Source organism: Armigeres subalbatus, chromosome 3, assembly GCF_024139115.2.
Source record: "Armigeres subalbatus isolate Guangzhou_Male chromosome 3, GZ_Asu_2, whole genome shotgun sequence".
NCBI classification, from domain to species: Eukaryota; Metazoa; Arthropoda; class Insecta; order Diptera; family Culicidae; genus Armigeres; species Armigeres subalbatus.
In genome coordinates, this window is record NC_085141.1 from 294,709,917 (window position 1) to 294,724,932 (window position 15,016).

The following is a 15,016-nucleotide window of genomic DNA, read 5'->3' on the forward strand; positions in this document are numbered from 1 at the left end:
TCTTATAGTTCCTATGTTCATCCTTCCAAATTACTAAGAAATAAAAAGCTGTTTCAATTGCTTCTTATTTTACATTTTTTTCAACAGTGACTAGTGAGTACGCAAGTTAGCAAAAAGGGGATGTTAAAGTGATGCTTTATTTCTTTGTTGAGATCAAGATTTTTTTATGTATAGGTTATCCGACTTGTCAATATCCCCAACTCAGCCATCTTGGATTTTTGTATGGAATTTATGCTCGTTTGTTTACGTTTTGCACTGAAAATGTATGTTTCCCCCCCACGCTGGTTATTCCCATCTACTGACGAAGTCGGATAACCTGTACATAAAAAAAATCTTGGTTGAGATCAGACGCATTTGTTACAGTTGCAGTGAGATGGAAAAAGAAACAGTTCCTCTACAATCCAATAAATCGTTTTCTTTTTTTGTAAGAGAATCAAAATATGACAAACAACCTCTAACCTGTAACACAGTTCAATTAGCAGTTGGCTCCGTTTGGAAAATGTGCAGCCACCACTCAAAATATTTTTTTTTTAAAGAAACATCAATAAGGAATTTTTTTTACGGTATCCGTCATTAATCTTGAAAGAAAAATCTTAACTTGTATGAGCAAATAGCATTTGGAGTAAATGGATTTATTTATTTATTTGTATTTTTTTAACTAATTTTTATTTGCTAATTATCTAATTATAAGCTGAGTTTTAGAAGCATTCGGAGAAATTTTCCATTTTTGCAAAGTAAGTGGAGAATATATTCCCTTCGCCTCACAAAAGAAACTAGGGCACTGGTCCTTGCAAAGATCGTAACGGGATCAGTAGGTACAAATAGCGTTGAGAAGCACTGTTGAAATTAAAATAGCTTCGGGTAGTATTAAAAACTTCCTTCAGCAAGCTTAGCTTAGCTTAGCTTAGACTGACTGTACATATCAATGGTTGCTACTCCGTGATCGATCGGAACTGGTGCAAATTGCACTACGGTCCAAGTGAATAGTGGTTGGGATTTACCATCTATTCTCGAAGTGCACGTTTCAGCAGCTCGTAAATCTTGATCAATAACGGCGCCGGCCAAGTCCTTACAGTCAGTTGGGAAAGGGAGGGAATGTTAGTGTGTGGTTATTGTTGCTACTAGAGACCGAGAATACCTCTGCACCTCCACAATAACCACGGGAAGGAAGTTGTGCTAGTTGGGTAGGGTAATCAGAAACATAGATCGGGATGCACCATGGAAAGTGATGTGACATATGTAACTTCTATACAGCAGTATGTTCATTTTCGTATCCTATTCAATTGTTCTTTCTTCGCGAGAAAAAACAATCAATTGCTCAAAGTGAGCGATTGTCCTTATGAGTATTGGATTAAGCGCCCGCGTTCATTGTTTAACAAAAGGAAAGTAGAAAAGAGCGGAATTGAAATCGAAAACAAGGATCTATTCACGGCTGTTCAACCACATTGATAATAATCAGAAAGCTAATGTCAACCAGTAACTCTTATTTTTACCTCAATTTAAGGTTGAATAAGAATGCAAGAACAGCTAAAAATAGTTTGGTAATTCACGTTTATTTTATATAGCGTTTATTTTCCATTACTTTCTTTTTGTGTGTGTTATGAGTATGTTTTTATTTAGTGTTTCAACTATTGTTCACTTCACACTTCAGATTTATTGCAGTTTTTATAAAAGTAGAGGTGTGTTGAACCGAAGCTAAACTAGATTAACATTAAGTTTTTACCATCGCTGAATGTGTAGTAAGGACTAATATAAAAGTGGCAAGGACTAAGATAAACTGTTAACTCCTAAATATCTTGAAACTTCTGTGCACAAATCCTATTTTCAAAATCAGTAGATTGCACGAGGTTACACAAAAACACTATTGAACGCGTACTAATTAATTGACTTATCGATCGCACACAGCAGAACAAAATATTTCAACAATCGCACGATCGTTCTGTCTTCATTCTTCTTCTTTTTCTTCTTCTTATGTCGAACACTCTTATTGTAATAAGAAAAGTTTATGCGCGACTTAGGTGGTTCAATTAACAAACGATCATCAAATTTATAAATTAGACAATTTGTACACGTTACGAAATACTAATTAAGGGCTAAATGGTGAATTATTAATCAAAAATATGTGTCTATGCGTTTTCTCAGCATTTTATGACTAAAATTAATATTAAATCCCAATAGTACAGAGTACAATTGAAAGTGATTTGGTTGATGCTGCAATTGAAAGCTTTAAGATTTTTTTAAATGCACGCATATTTCAACTAATAGATAGTTGTATTTAAACTTATAAAATCCAGTAGAGAGAAACTTGCTGTCATATTTGTGATACACTCAAATTAATGATGTTTCATACCCTAGCAGCACACATATTCCATATCGGTTACTGCAACTCATATTTGACCAGATTCAGTCACAGTAAAGTTGCTTCAACCATTTTTGAATGGCTTGTGTTGCTCGGGTAATTTGTGTGGTGGTAAATTGAAAAACAACCGTCGCAAACGCAAATAGTGACCTTTCCGCAAAATTACCAATAACTAGGAATACTTTCAGCTAACTACCACTAGGAAATGATGTACCTGTATATGATGAACTGTCATAGAAATGAGAACGAAAAAAGCGTTTGTTGAATTCTTGATCACAATCAAAGTATTGTACCCTTGTATGGTAAATGGTAGAACCTAACGCACCAATTCCAAATCTCTAATGCAAACCCATCCAAAAATTTCATACTTGAAGAAAAATTCAAAGACCGATCCATAGAATCCGGTACCAACCAATAAAATATAGGCAGTTAAAGGAAACATGCCTTTACCTGTCTGTGGTACCGGTCCAAATGGTTGTGTGTATGTGTGTGTATCTTCAATCTAACTCCCACTGTCCGGCAGTGGTATTATGGAAGAAAGCTGTCTTTAATAAAGTCAGCTTTAGCCCGGGAGTTAGAAGGTGTTAGCTCTACTGCAGCTCCAGTAACCCATTTCAGACTGCCTGTAAACTCACGTCCAGTCCGAGGTCACTTTCACTTGCAATAAGCCCCGCCTGTTTATGCTACCATTATCAATTGGAAAATGGATCCATAGACAAACTTCCGGATTTTTAAATCCAGCGCGTATTTAGTTTTGGAATCATATAAAAACAAATTGAAACAATCTCACCAAATTGATCAAATTCCGTATAAATGAACTGAGGAAGAAAAGACCACAACTAGTGTCCACGTAAAAATCACTACTCTTCCAGCGCTAATCCGAGCAATTCGTTCATGATCCATATTTTCCTGGTAGGATTATTACACATTCAAACATATTTTCACCAAACACATCCGCGTATACAAAATACACAAACGATTTCGCGCGCTCTAATAAGAATACACTTGAGTAAATGTCACCAAACTCGTAAATCTCAAACTTCAGATAACTTAAACTTTTTTCTTCTAGTACATATGCAAAAAATATACATCAGCCGAATCTATTTCTTGCGGAAACGAACAAAAACGTGGCAGCAAATTTAAAAGCAACCATCCGCGCGCATGGCTTGCTGCGATCCTCCTTCAGTGGTACCGGTCCAAATGGTTGCGCTAAAAAAATACGGCTCCAAAATTTGTACCGGTATTGTGCTTTGATTAACCACTGGAAAACTCACAAAGTGACCATGTACTCTCAAATGATTGTTTTTAAAGTGGGAAATATCGCGTTGCTAGCTCGAAAAGACGCAGAAAAATGAAATTTTCTGAAACTGTTCTGGACCAGAAGAAGTATATGCTAAATAGAATCGGGCTACATAAATTATTTCAAACGGACCGATTCCGGACACGAGCAACTCACAGGAAATGGCTAGTTGCATAATCTAAAGTTTGACATGATTTCCCTTAATCAGCACCAAGATTACATAATAAATCAGATTTAACTCACCAAATAAATGTTCAGCTTTCGAATTCTTCATTAATGTGACACTGACAACAGCCGAAAACTATCGGAAAAAAATACAGCAGCATCACTATTACACATCCGATTCCAACGGTAACTACGATCGAACTCCTGTATTAAAAACTTCCTTCAGCAAAGAGAGAAAGTAGAACCGCACAGCACGAAAGCACGATGCGGTCTTGACTTTGGACAAATCGATCAATACTTTGAGCGGCCAGGTGCTCGATGTTTGCTGGGCCGACTATAGCAGTAAAGTTTCCATTGCATTGGAACGCAGATTTTCGGGATAATGTGCTGTTAATGTTGACGATTTTCTTGGTTGAATGTTGGGTGTTATTTCTCAATTGGTCGTACAAGTCGCACAGCACGGTGCCCCGATGAAGACATCTTGTTGGGTCAAAAGAACGAACTACCCTTGCTTGATGTCAGCGATGATGCTGCGTCGATGTTGATTATCCTATGGCGGTCATTGAAATTACGTTGATTCTACAGTATAAGCAAGAAAAACTCCACTCAAGCACCTGCTTAAACACCGCTCACAATGGTGTATAATTTTCCTGTTGCTTGCTACGATATGGGAAACAATGGGTTGACCAGTGCCGCTGATGCTGCTAACCCTTAATCATAAACAAAAAAGGGCTCGGAGAAGAATCGCAAACATCTAGGAATCGAATACATGAGAAATAAACTGATACTTAACGAGCTCCTAGTGACATACAGCAACGGCACGAGCTTGATGTTGTTGTTCGGAAAAAGCCTTGAAATAAAACAACGTCCAGGAGCATCTGCGAGTAAAGTCCGTCTGATCAGGGTATTTGAATAAAAACTGCAACAACTTCATAACTTTGTAAATCAATTTTTCAATTTCTGAAAGAAATGGAAAGTCTTTGAAAACCCAGATTAATCCACCTAGCGTTGGTGTTGCCTTTCTCGCATTTAGTTAAGACACCAACCTTATATGGGGTTTATATGGTCTGATGTACCATTTTCTGCATAACTTTTAAACGCAATGACCGATCGTTATAAAATTCAATAGTGATCAACAAGGCGTTGTCCCCTGTCGAATGAAACTTGTTGCGAGAAAATCGGTTAAGGATTACTATACGAAAAGTTGTCTAATGTTTTTTTAAAGCTTTTGTGCACACACATACACACACACATACACACATACATACACACGGACAGACAGACATGTGCTCAGCTCGTCGAGCTGAGTCGATTGGTATATAATACTATGGGTCTCAGAAGCTTCTATAAAAAGTTCGTTTTCGGAGTGAAATGATAGCCTTTCGGTACAACTTAGTTGTACGAGAAAGGCAAAAAAATGATAACTCCACAGAAAACACTTCTAGTTTGGCCTAGGGCTGACAATAGTCATTCTCGTCGTATGAAGGAAGCAAAAAAAAAAATAGTCTTCGTCATAACATTGCACGACGCAACACCTACAGGGGTTAGACAAAAAGGTTGAGATAGCTCGCTTAACTTTTCAAAAGGACCTAAGTAACATTTTTTTCATGAATTAATTTGAATAGCGCAATCAACAGAACAACATGAAAGCTATTGATTGCTGTATTCAAATTAATTCATGAAAAAATGTTACTTAGGACCTTTTGAAAAGTTAAGCGAGATAGGCAAAATTTTGTCGAAGTTCAAATCAGCATAACTTTGCGTAGAATGATCCGATTTCGATGAAACCGGGACCTTCGGACGCGGATTCTCTTATAGTATACTGTCCCCATGCAATACATCAGATTGGCCCTTGGCCACCGGAGATGTTCCGGGTTTTCCGAGGATATGATAAAAATGCATTTTTTCTTCTGCTTGCCATTTTATCTGACGTTTACTGCCATCATGTTTTCTACTCTCCCTGGAAACTAGAACTAATATGCTGACCAAAGCTGGCTGCAGATCGAAAATTCGTTTAGTATACGCAAAGATATGGCCATTTTCGTAAAATCGGTACGAGATTGGCCATACACCCTGAATAAATGTTACTTTTGCAGAACACCCGGAACCTGTTACAAATTGGCCAGAGAGTCTTACTGTCACCATAATGTATCTTTAATGAAGATACTATATTCATCGTATTAGGAAAACATGAATTTTGACACCCATATATGCATAGTTCCAGACGGTGCCAAAATCGGCCCCTCCTGGAAGGCCCTTGGAACGTGCTATAAGGGTAGCAGTGGACACTATCTTTCTGGAAATGTGTCTGTAATCATCGTCTCGCAAAGCCATGAACATAGATAGTAGATACCCATATTTGCATTATACCGATCTGTTATCATTTCATCATGTTCCCGGAACCGTTTTTACGGAAATGGCCATGTCTCTGCGTAGTTTTGATGGATTCTCGATCTACAGCTACCATTGGCCGGCATATTAGTTCTAGTTTTTGGAGAAAGCATAAAACATGATGAAAGTAAACGTCACATAAAATGACAAGCAGTGGAAAAAATGCATCTTGAACATACCTTCGGAAAACCCGGAACATCTACGGTGGCCAAAGACCAATCTTAGGTTTTGCAGGAGGACAGTTTACTAGAAAAGCGTCCGGTTCTGATGGTCCTGATTTTATCATAATCGGATTATTGTACGCAAAGTTATGATGATTTGAATTTCGACATAATTTTACCTATCTCAACCTTTTTGTCTAACCCCTGTATTCGTTTTCTTCGCGCCGCATGCGTACCACGACGATAGTCGCGCAGCCAAAAGTTATGACGATTTTTGTTGTCATTTCTTCACACAATTGATTGCACGTCACTATAGATGGACTGGTTAAAAACGGAATGGCGTCTCAAATAAACAATTAGTAGGAACTTTGGTAACATAAATATATCGATAACATTCATAACGCTTTCATACGTTGCTTCAAATTCATTATTACAAAGGATTAGTATAAATCTTCACATGGCAGCTGCCGCTTGAAGAATAACGATATGAAGTCTTCGTTCTTCGATGTCGTTATGACGATTTGGTTACACTACGAAAGCTAACGTCGTGCGCGTCATTGACGATGTGTAGAGTAGCAATGAAGACACTGCAACTCGTCGCTACTGTGGAATTTCGTGCTATGACGATGACTATTGTCAGCCCTAGCCAAGGCCTACTTCTCTTCTCAAACGTTCTAACTATCTCAAAGGTAAACATTCGGCATGTAGCCATATCATAAACAACACCTTGCTACATCTGCCAGTGTTAATAAAGGGAGCTTTCCATGCGTTACAGTGAAGGCTCGGTGGACAGTGTTGCCGGTGTCAGTTGTGGCAACAGTATGTTTTTATATAGGGCATACTATATGATTTTTTCATTAATTATAAATAACTAGTTTATTTTTGGACGCAGTAGCGCCCGCGGCATTTTTTTGACGTAGAACTACGTCTGTCTTTTCTATATACACACTTACACTTTACACTTTACGATTGCAAAAAATCGAAAAACGTCACGAAAATATGATAGACTTTGACTGTTAATATCTCAGCCGTTTCTCGGTGGATTTTCAATTTTCTTGGACCATTCGATTAAGGAAGAGTCAACGCTTCATACCCAGTGTACACTGAAGTAGCTTTTTACGCGGTTATTTTTACTCGAATCGCTTTTTATACGATTTTTTTCACTCGAATCTTGGGATTTCCGTGGTTCATTCAGACATATTTTGGGATTTTCGCGGTTTTTCACGTTGTTTTAATTTACGCGGTCCATATCCTCCGCGTAAAAACCGACTTCAGTGTGTTACAATATTTATGTATGATAATATTTACTATTGAAAACTTGCTTACAGCTTAGCATTCGGTTTCGTTGAATCAGTGAATCGCGTACGTGCATCGCAATTTGCAGGCTTTTTCTCCCATAGCACTACATTCCAACTGAAACTTGGCCTGCTTTTCAACTTAGTTATCTATTAGCATTTCTTTAGTTATAAATTGAAAGCTTTGCATGAGTATGTGACAAAGTCAATGGAAACACTACGCCCAGAGTGTTGAGAATGTTTCCCACTCGAAAACATCCTAGATCAAATCAAGAATCTATCTCGCAATCTCTGGATTCTGCGCCTTTGTTCGCAAGGCTAACAGGAAACTTCAATCCAGCATAGACGTCAAATTAATGCAACTTGCAAGGCTTTTAGCTGGTGCAGTTCGTTTCTGCTAACTTACACGCGCGTTTTCTCTCGAAAGCTTGGGGGCGTTTGACGGCAACTTCTCGCTTACGTCTATTGATGCCAGTAGAGGGGCTCGAAATCTTCTTCGCTGCTGCAGTGGATGCGTTCTGTGAAACTTTGGCTCGTTTTTGCTGATTCCTAGGTGTCTACCGGAGTAAACGAATAGTCCGACGCAACTCACGTGAAGCAATTATAACTTCTTTACTGCGTCTGCTCTGACTTACTCCATAGGATGAGCACCAAACGTCGTTGACAGCCCAGCTTCCACGATGGGCTTTTCTGTAATGAGGCACTGGGGCTTTAGACTGACTTAGTGGCAGGCGCTTAGTCTCTGTTCCAGTTAATGTCCATGTGATTTGTCGCCATTTTATCAATTTGGACGAGAGCTAAAACATGCTCAAAGCATCCCATGAAGTGTAGAGATTCAACTGTTATAAAATTGAATCGTAAAAGTGGTTTTTGAAATTTTGAAAAAATCGTACTGGAAGATGGATTTCCGGGATTTAACGTGGAGAGTAGACTGGCCCAGGAAACAAAAAGTTCAGTTCAATCAAAGTTAATTGCCTATTTCCGGGGATTAAACCACCCGACTTGGACGTTAATTTATTAACAAAAAGTTGTCGAATTCCACGGGGCGCCCCCCAGGATTGTGTCTTTGGGTGAGAAAATCAATCTCTCAAAATTTCAGCTCCAGTTAATTTAGTCATCGTACAACGTTCTGTGAAATTGTTCTGTAGCATACCAACTGCCCTTTTTGCAAATCTGAGCTCAATCGAGCAATCAGAACCAATTTCCAGATCGAATAAGTGACGGAGGTGTATTTTCTTATACATTTTGACTGAAATCCCCATACAAACTTCAAATCAATTGCGCCAGCTTATGCAACAAGCGATTGAGCTGAAATTTTGAGAGATTGATTTTCTCACCTAAGACACAACCATGGGGACTGCCCCGTGGAATTCGACAATTTTTTTTCTCCCCATACTAAGCTGGCCAGTCTAGTGGAGACTAGACTGGCCCAGATTACTATGGGGAGAAAAAATATTATCGAAATTCCACGGGCACTAATTGTGTCTTTGGGTGAAAATCAATCGCTGAAAATTTCAGCTCAATCACTTATTGCATAAGCTGGCGTATTTGAATTGAAGTTTGTATGAATTTCAGCCAAAATGTATGGAAAATACACCTCACTCATTCGATCAGGAAATTGGTTCTGATTGCTCGATTGACCTCAAATTGCAAAAACGGCAGTTGGTATGCTACAGAACAATTTCACAGAACATTGCATGATGATTAAATGAACTTTACAGTATAATTTTCGGCTGAATTATTAGGAGCTGATTTGTGTATTTTTGGGTTTTTGATCAGAATCACATCAGCCAGAAACCCTTATAAAAGTTCATTTAATCATCATACAATGTTCTGTGAAATTGTTCTGTAGCATACCAACTGCCGTTTTTGCAATTCTGAGGTCAATCGAGCAATCAGAACCAATTTTCAGATCGAATGAGTGACGGAGGTGTATTTTCCTATACATTTTGGCTGAAATCCCCATACAAACTTCAAATCAAATGCGCCAGCTTATGCAACAAGCGATTGAGCTGAAATTTTCAGAGATTGATTTTCTCACCCAAAGACACAATCCTGAGGGGTGCCCCGTGGAATTAGACAACTTTTTGTTTCCTGGGCCAGTCTAGTGGAGACGCTTTATCAGTCAGGGTTGTGCTGAATCACTCTCAAACCATAATTATTGGAATTTTTATTTGATAACTTCTCAGGTGTGAAAAGTAGGCGAGTTGTCATCGGCGATAATCTTTCAAATTTTGGAATCGATTGGTAATAAACAAGAAATTATCATTTTAATGTAAACCCTAAACTTATCTAATACCAATTTAATGTCAACAATGAAGTTCAATCGGATGTTTGGCATTGTGTTTAGGTGTTATAAGTGTTATAGGAAAATAAGTTTAAAAGTAGCATTTACCAATATTTAGAATCAAGATACAATTATCGATCAATTCTTACTCTCTAGCAAGTTTTTATCAATTGATAATTTGGATATGTGAACGCTTGAGAGTGTTGTTCATCCTCGATTATTTGAAAATTCAATTTTTTGTTTGTTTTTGTCTTCCTTTTCAAATGATGGTCTAAAAATTATATACATAACCAGGGTTTGTAATGCTTATTCAACCTCAGGAGCACAGGATAAACAACGAAAGCAGCTTGACAAAGGATTGCTTTGGTCTCATCGCACAGAAAAGTTGAAAACCTGTTCATTACATACAGCTACGTAGTTCAACGTCACCTTTGCGTACAACCTGAATGGGCTGCACCTTTGAGTTTTTTTTCAATAAAAACGGTTCATTGATTCATGCATTAAAAAAATCAAAATTTTCAACGTCTGTTGTCTGTGATTTTTTTCATCAAATGCTGTGTCTGGTTGTCTAAGGTTGTCACTGGTTTGGTTATCTGCATTTGATAGTAAAAAAGAATTGAATTGTCAAAAATTTTATATTTGTGAGAATTTCCCGCGTGCTGCGTCTGGTTGGCAAGTCACCGGACAGACAAACAGGGCTATTATATATAGTATTATATAGAGGTTTTTATGGAAATTGCATAAAATCATTCATTTAATCCTCACAGACGAGCATCAAAGTAGGCTTGCAAAATAAAATGAAGGTTGAGAAGTGAAAAAAATGCTTGCGCAAATTTAATCATCTGTTTTTGTTTTTCTGTGAGGGTAAAACGTCCTATCGTTGTGGTATGCCCTAATGTTGCGGTAGTGGTCAAGTAGTCCATTCTGGATATAATACCATTGAAAACAATTGTGGGTACGCTAAAACTCTTCGGATTAACGACTAGAACAGCTTTTGTTTGACGAAATTCCGTTCAAAATGATGAAAAATCAACATTTTACGTTAAAAATTTGAATCCTTTGAGCCTATTATTGCGGTAGTGCTAAGGTCCTATTGTTGCGGTATCGCTCTCCATAAGAATTACATGCAATACCGCAACAATAGGACTGACCTTCGAAAAATATCGCAACGATAGGCAACTGCGTCCTATTATTGCGGTAGTTTGTTTTTATTGTGATAAAAACAAAACAACATAAGTTCAGCACAATTGACGTAATATTTACGAAACTATAGTTAACGAGCATCCTATTCAACTACTACAATGTGTAATCGACCAACAGGTATTTTTTGAAGAATTTTTGTAATCAATTTTGCTTTGACACGGTGCTTAACCCCTTCATAATAGGACGTTTTACCCTATATTGTGTGCGGATTGTTGCTTTCAAAATGAATCTTCACGAAAAAAAAACAGAAATCTCGTTTGCATACTTTGTCTATCGAATGGATCGTCGCTTCGACCTATAAGTAAAAGTACAAGGGTTGTAGTCCGAACATTTCAACAAGATTTTGAAATCAAAGAAAACTGGTATCCATCGGTCATCTGTGGAGCATGTCGCGTGGTGTGTGTGGCATACTGCAAGGGATGCACAAGGGTCCCAAAGATTCACAGTTACAATCTCAAAAATTCAGTCGTCAAACGATCACAGGATATGTGCAAATGTAGAATTTGTGACGCAGCCGGTGCACGTGAGGGTAAAAGCAATTTGCCAGGGTTAGAATATGCGCTCATAGTCGGATACGAATGGTAAAATGTTTTTTTTTTCAAATTAGGCCGTTACAAATATATAATTAACTTTTTGTCCTACTGGTCTCTGAAAGGTCAAGGGGGGGGATAATAAAAAAAAATAATAAAATGAAAAAAAAAAAATAAAAAAAATCCTCGGATTTGTTAAAGAATGTTTTGAAAATCCTCAAAATAATCCAAATTTTATTTTGGCAAAAAAAAGTTCGAGGGGGGGGGGAGAAAATAGATTTTGAATATTTGTATCGGCCATCACCTAAAATTAAAGAATTTACATCTGATCCATCAAGATGGCAAAGCCATTCTTCAAAATCTTCGTGTGAAACCGTCTGTCTTCAAAAAGGACACATCTGTTCCAGAAACTTTCAAGAATCTACGTGCGGATTCTTTGTTTAAGGCTAAAGGCGAGAATAACCTGGGCATGAGGTAAATCTTGGGTAATTAGTATTTTATTTGAAACAAAATGTGTGTTATGTAATTTAATCAATATTTAAGTGTGATAAAAAGTATACGAGCATCGGGAGTAAAGATCGAACCAGATGTGTGCGAGAACTTGGTGGAAAGGAACCAATAGCTTAAGGATTTGTTTGTCCATCACCACAAGAAAGGTAGGATGTTCATCGGATGAGGTTGTTGTATATTGCTCTGGTGTACCTAACCTGATACGCAAAAAAGTGTTCAAGACCAACAGCTGGATATGATTTTCTTGTGAAAATTGGAATTAATGGAGGTAGGATCTTTTTCAAAATCACTTTATCGGTGCCTGATTCGCAAATTGGAAATCGGGCGAGCAATGAGTTCAAGGATGGTGGTGTAAAAAACTCTTCATCATTTCACCTTCACCAATCCTCGCGGAAAAGTACGAAATTATCTCTCCAATTTGGACAAAAATATTCAAATTGCACGAGCTCGAATACATGGTCGCTGGGAACCTCTAAATTATAAACATTTAAATTGGCGTAATGGCGCACTCCTCGAAGAACCCTTGTCCATACTGTACAGCCTACAAGAGTAGCTCGGTATATCGAATTGTATATCGAGAACCAAAGAAAGGTGAAGAATTTCGCAGGCTGTGTGCATGCCCCTCTGTTTTTCGGTAATGACGAAAACAAAATCTTAAACCTTTGCCCGCCTCCGCCACTGCACATCACACTTGGGATCTCCAACACAATTTTCATGTTCCTGGATGAGAAGGCGCCAGAGTGGGTAGACTTATGGGTGAATCAAGCACAGGTGAGGCATCAACTGCCAAATGTTTGACAGACAATCCCGATCTTGAATTGAATTCAGCCCTTGGCTGGCTCACCTCTGGAACACCCGATCTTATGGATTATGTCACGGTAGGTAATTCTACTCAAACTGTAACAAATTTCTAATTAATATAACAATTGTCTGGTTCTGAATGATTTCAAGAACGTGTACGCCAAATGCTTTTTTTTTCAAACTCGAGCATGGTTTGAAGAAGCAATCGATGATTTAATCAGTAACTGTGAAAAACTGCAGCTTCTATTCACTTCGAAGTACCATATTTTGAAATATCCTATTCCAGATTTCTGCTGGGAAACCGGTAGAGGTCTAGGCTTGCATATCGCACAAGCTTCCGAGTCAGTTCATTCGAATTTCGAGGAGATTTAGCAGTACAAAGCACCCAAATCATCCCACATTCACAACGATCCGTTATTAAGTGCTGTGACAACAATCACATGTTTTAGCTTCAAATTTCTATTATGTGACATTCACTCTCATTTTACTTATCTTCCATAAACACTGAATTGGAATACATTGAAATTCATTTAGAAACATAGAAACACATAGAAACCTAAATTAGAGTTAATGAACCATTGAAAAAAACTTAATTCGTAACATTTATAATTGTTATAACGGCAACAAATATAAACTAGTTGAAAACTTGAACTTTGGTCATTTTCGTAGTTTCTCTAGTGATATTGAATTCAAATATGGAATATTTTGAAATTTCTTAACAAAAAACTTCAACTCAAGATTTCTCGAAATTCCTCCTAGGTATTTTTAAAAATTGGTCCAGAGGTCCAAAATTAGCACAAAAATCGCGCCCTGTATTTAGTTTTGATGGATTCACACCCGCACCAAATACATCATGCACAAAACGCTCATAAACCGGTAGTCCTTTACGAACACGAAGCTTGAATCATGCTCGATGAGAACTTGAAAGCACTCGGAGTGTATTTGGAAGACTCGTGCTTAGGGCCATCTTTGGCGGTGTACAAGAGAACGGTGTGTTGCGGCGAAGAATTAATCACGAGCTCGACCAACTCAACGGCGAACCCAGTATCCAGAAGGTGTCAAAGGTTGGAAGGATACAATGGGCACGGCATGTTACAAGAATGCTGGATAGCATCCCTGCAAAGATGGTATTCGCTTCCGAAACGGTGGGTACAAGAAGGCGGGGAGCACAGCGCACTAAGTGGACGGACCAGGCTCAAAATGATTTGGCGAGCATGGGGCGCAACCGACGATGGAGAGACGTGGCCTCGAACCGTGTTGTATGATGTCAAATTTTTGACTTAATGTTATTGTTTAGATGTAAGCTTAATAGTAAATTGAATTAACAATTTGATAGTAAGTAAAAAATATCCGGAAAGGAATTAAATTATCCGCACATCCCTTGCAACATAAGTAAAAATTAATCAAATATGAACACACGAAATGTATCGCTGGATACAAGACGAGAAGTGAGCATATCTTTGAATTTCCAACCATACGTACTTGCAAAAACCCGCACATTTTCACCAGATCCAGCGATTCATTCGGGTGGCGTAAATTTTTCATTTTCAAGTATTGTAACCCTCGAGACGTGTCCCGAAAAAATATGAATAAAAAGTAAAATAGCAAATTTTTTGTTCTATTTATGAGAAGAGTAGGAGCACGCGTTCGCAGATGGGAGGGCCGGAAGCTGTTTCCGCAACAGACGATGCAAGGTTGGGAAATCATACATAAAAATCGTATGTGTGTACACGATCTCTCCACGTCTGTTGCTAGTGCGGGAGGAATTGAAGCGCATGAAATCGGATTGCACTGACTGGGGTGGTTGGGGCGTTGTTTTCTAAGAGATTTTGTTTTCTGAAGGGACTGAGAGGGTTCTTTGTATGGTAATGAATGAGTTCTGTTTCTGATGATGATGTTGATGAGATGTGTGCATGTGTGGAGTTAAAAAAGCGCATTCATTAGCACAAGACCGTAGCATATAAGTAGGTTCGTTGTACTGCCAGTATTTTCACTAATTAAAAGATGTTCCAGT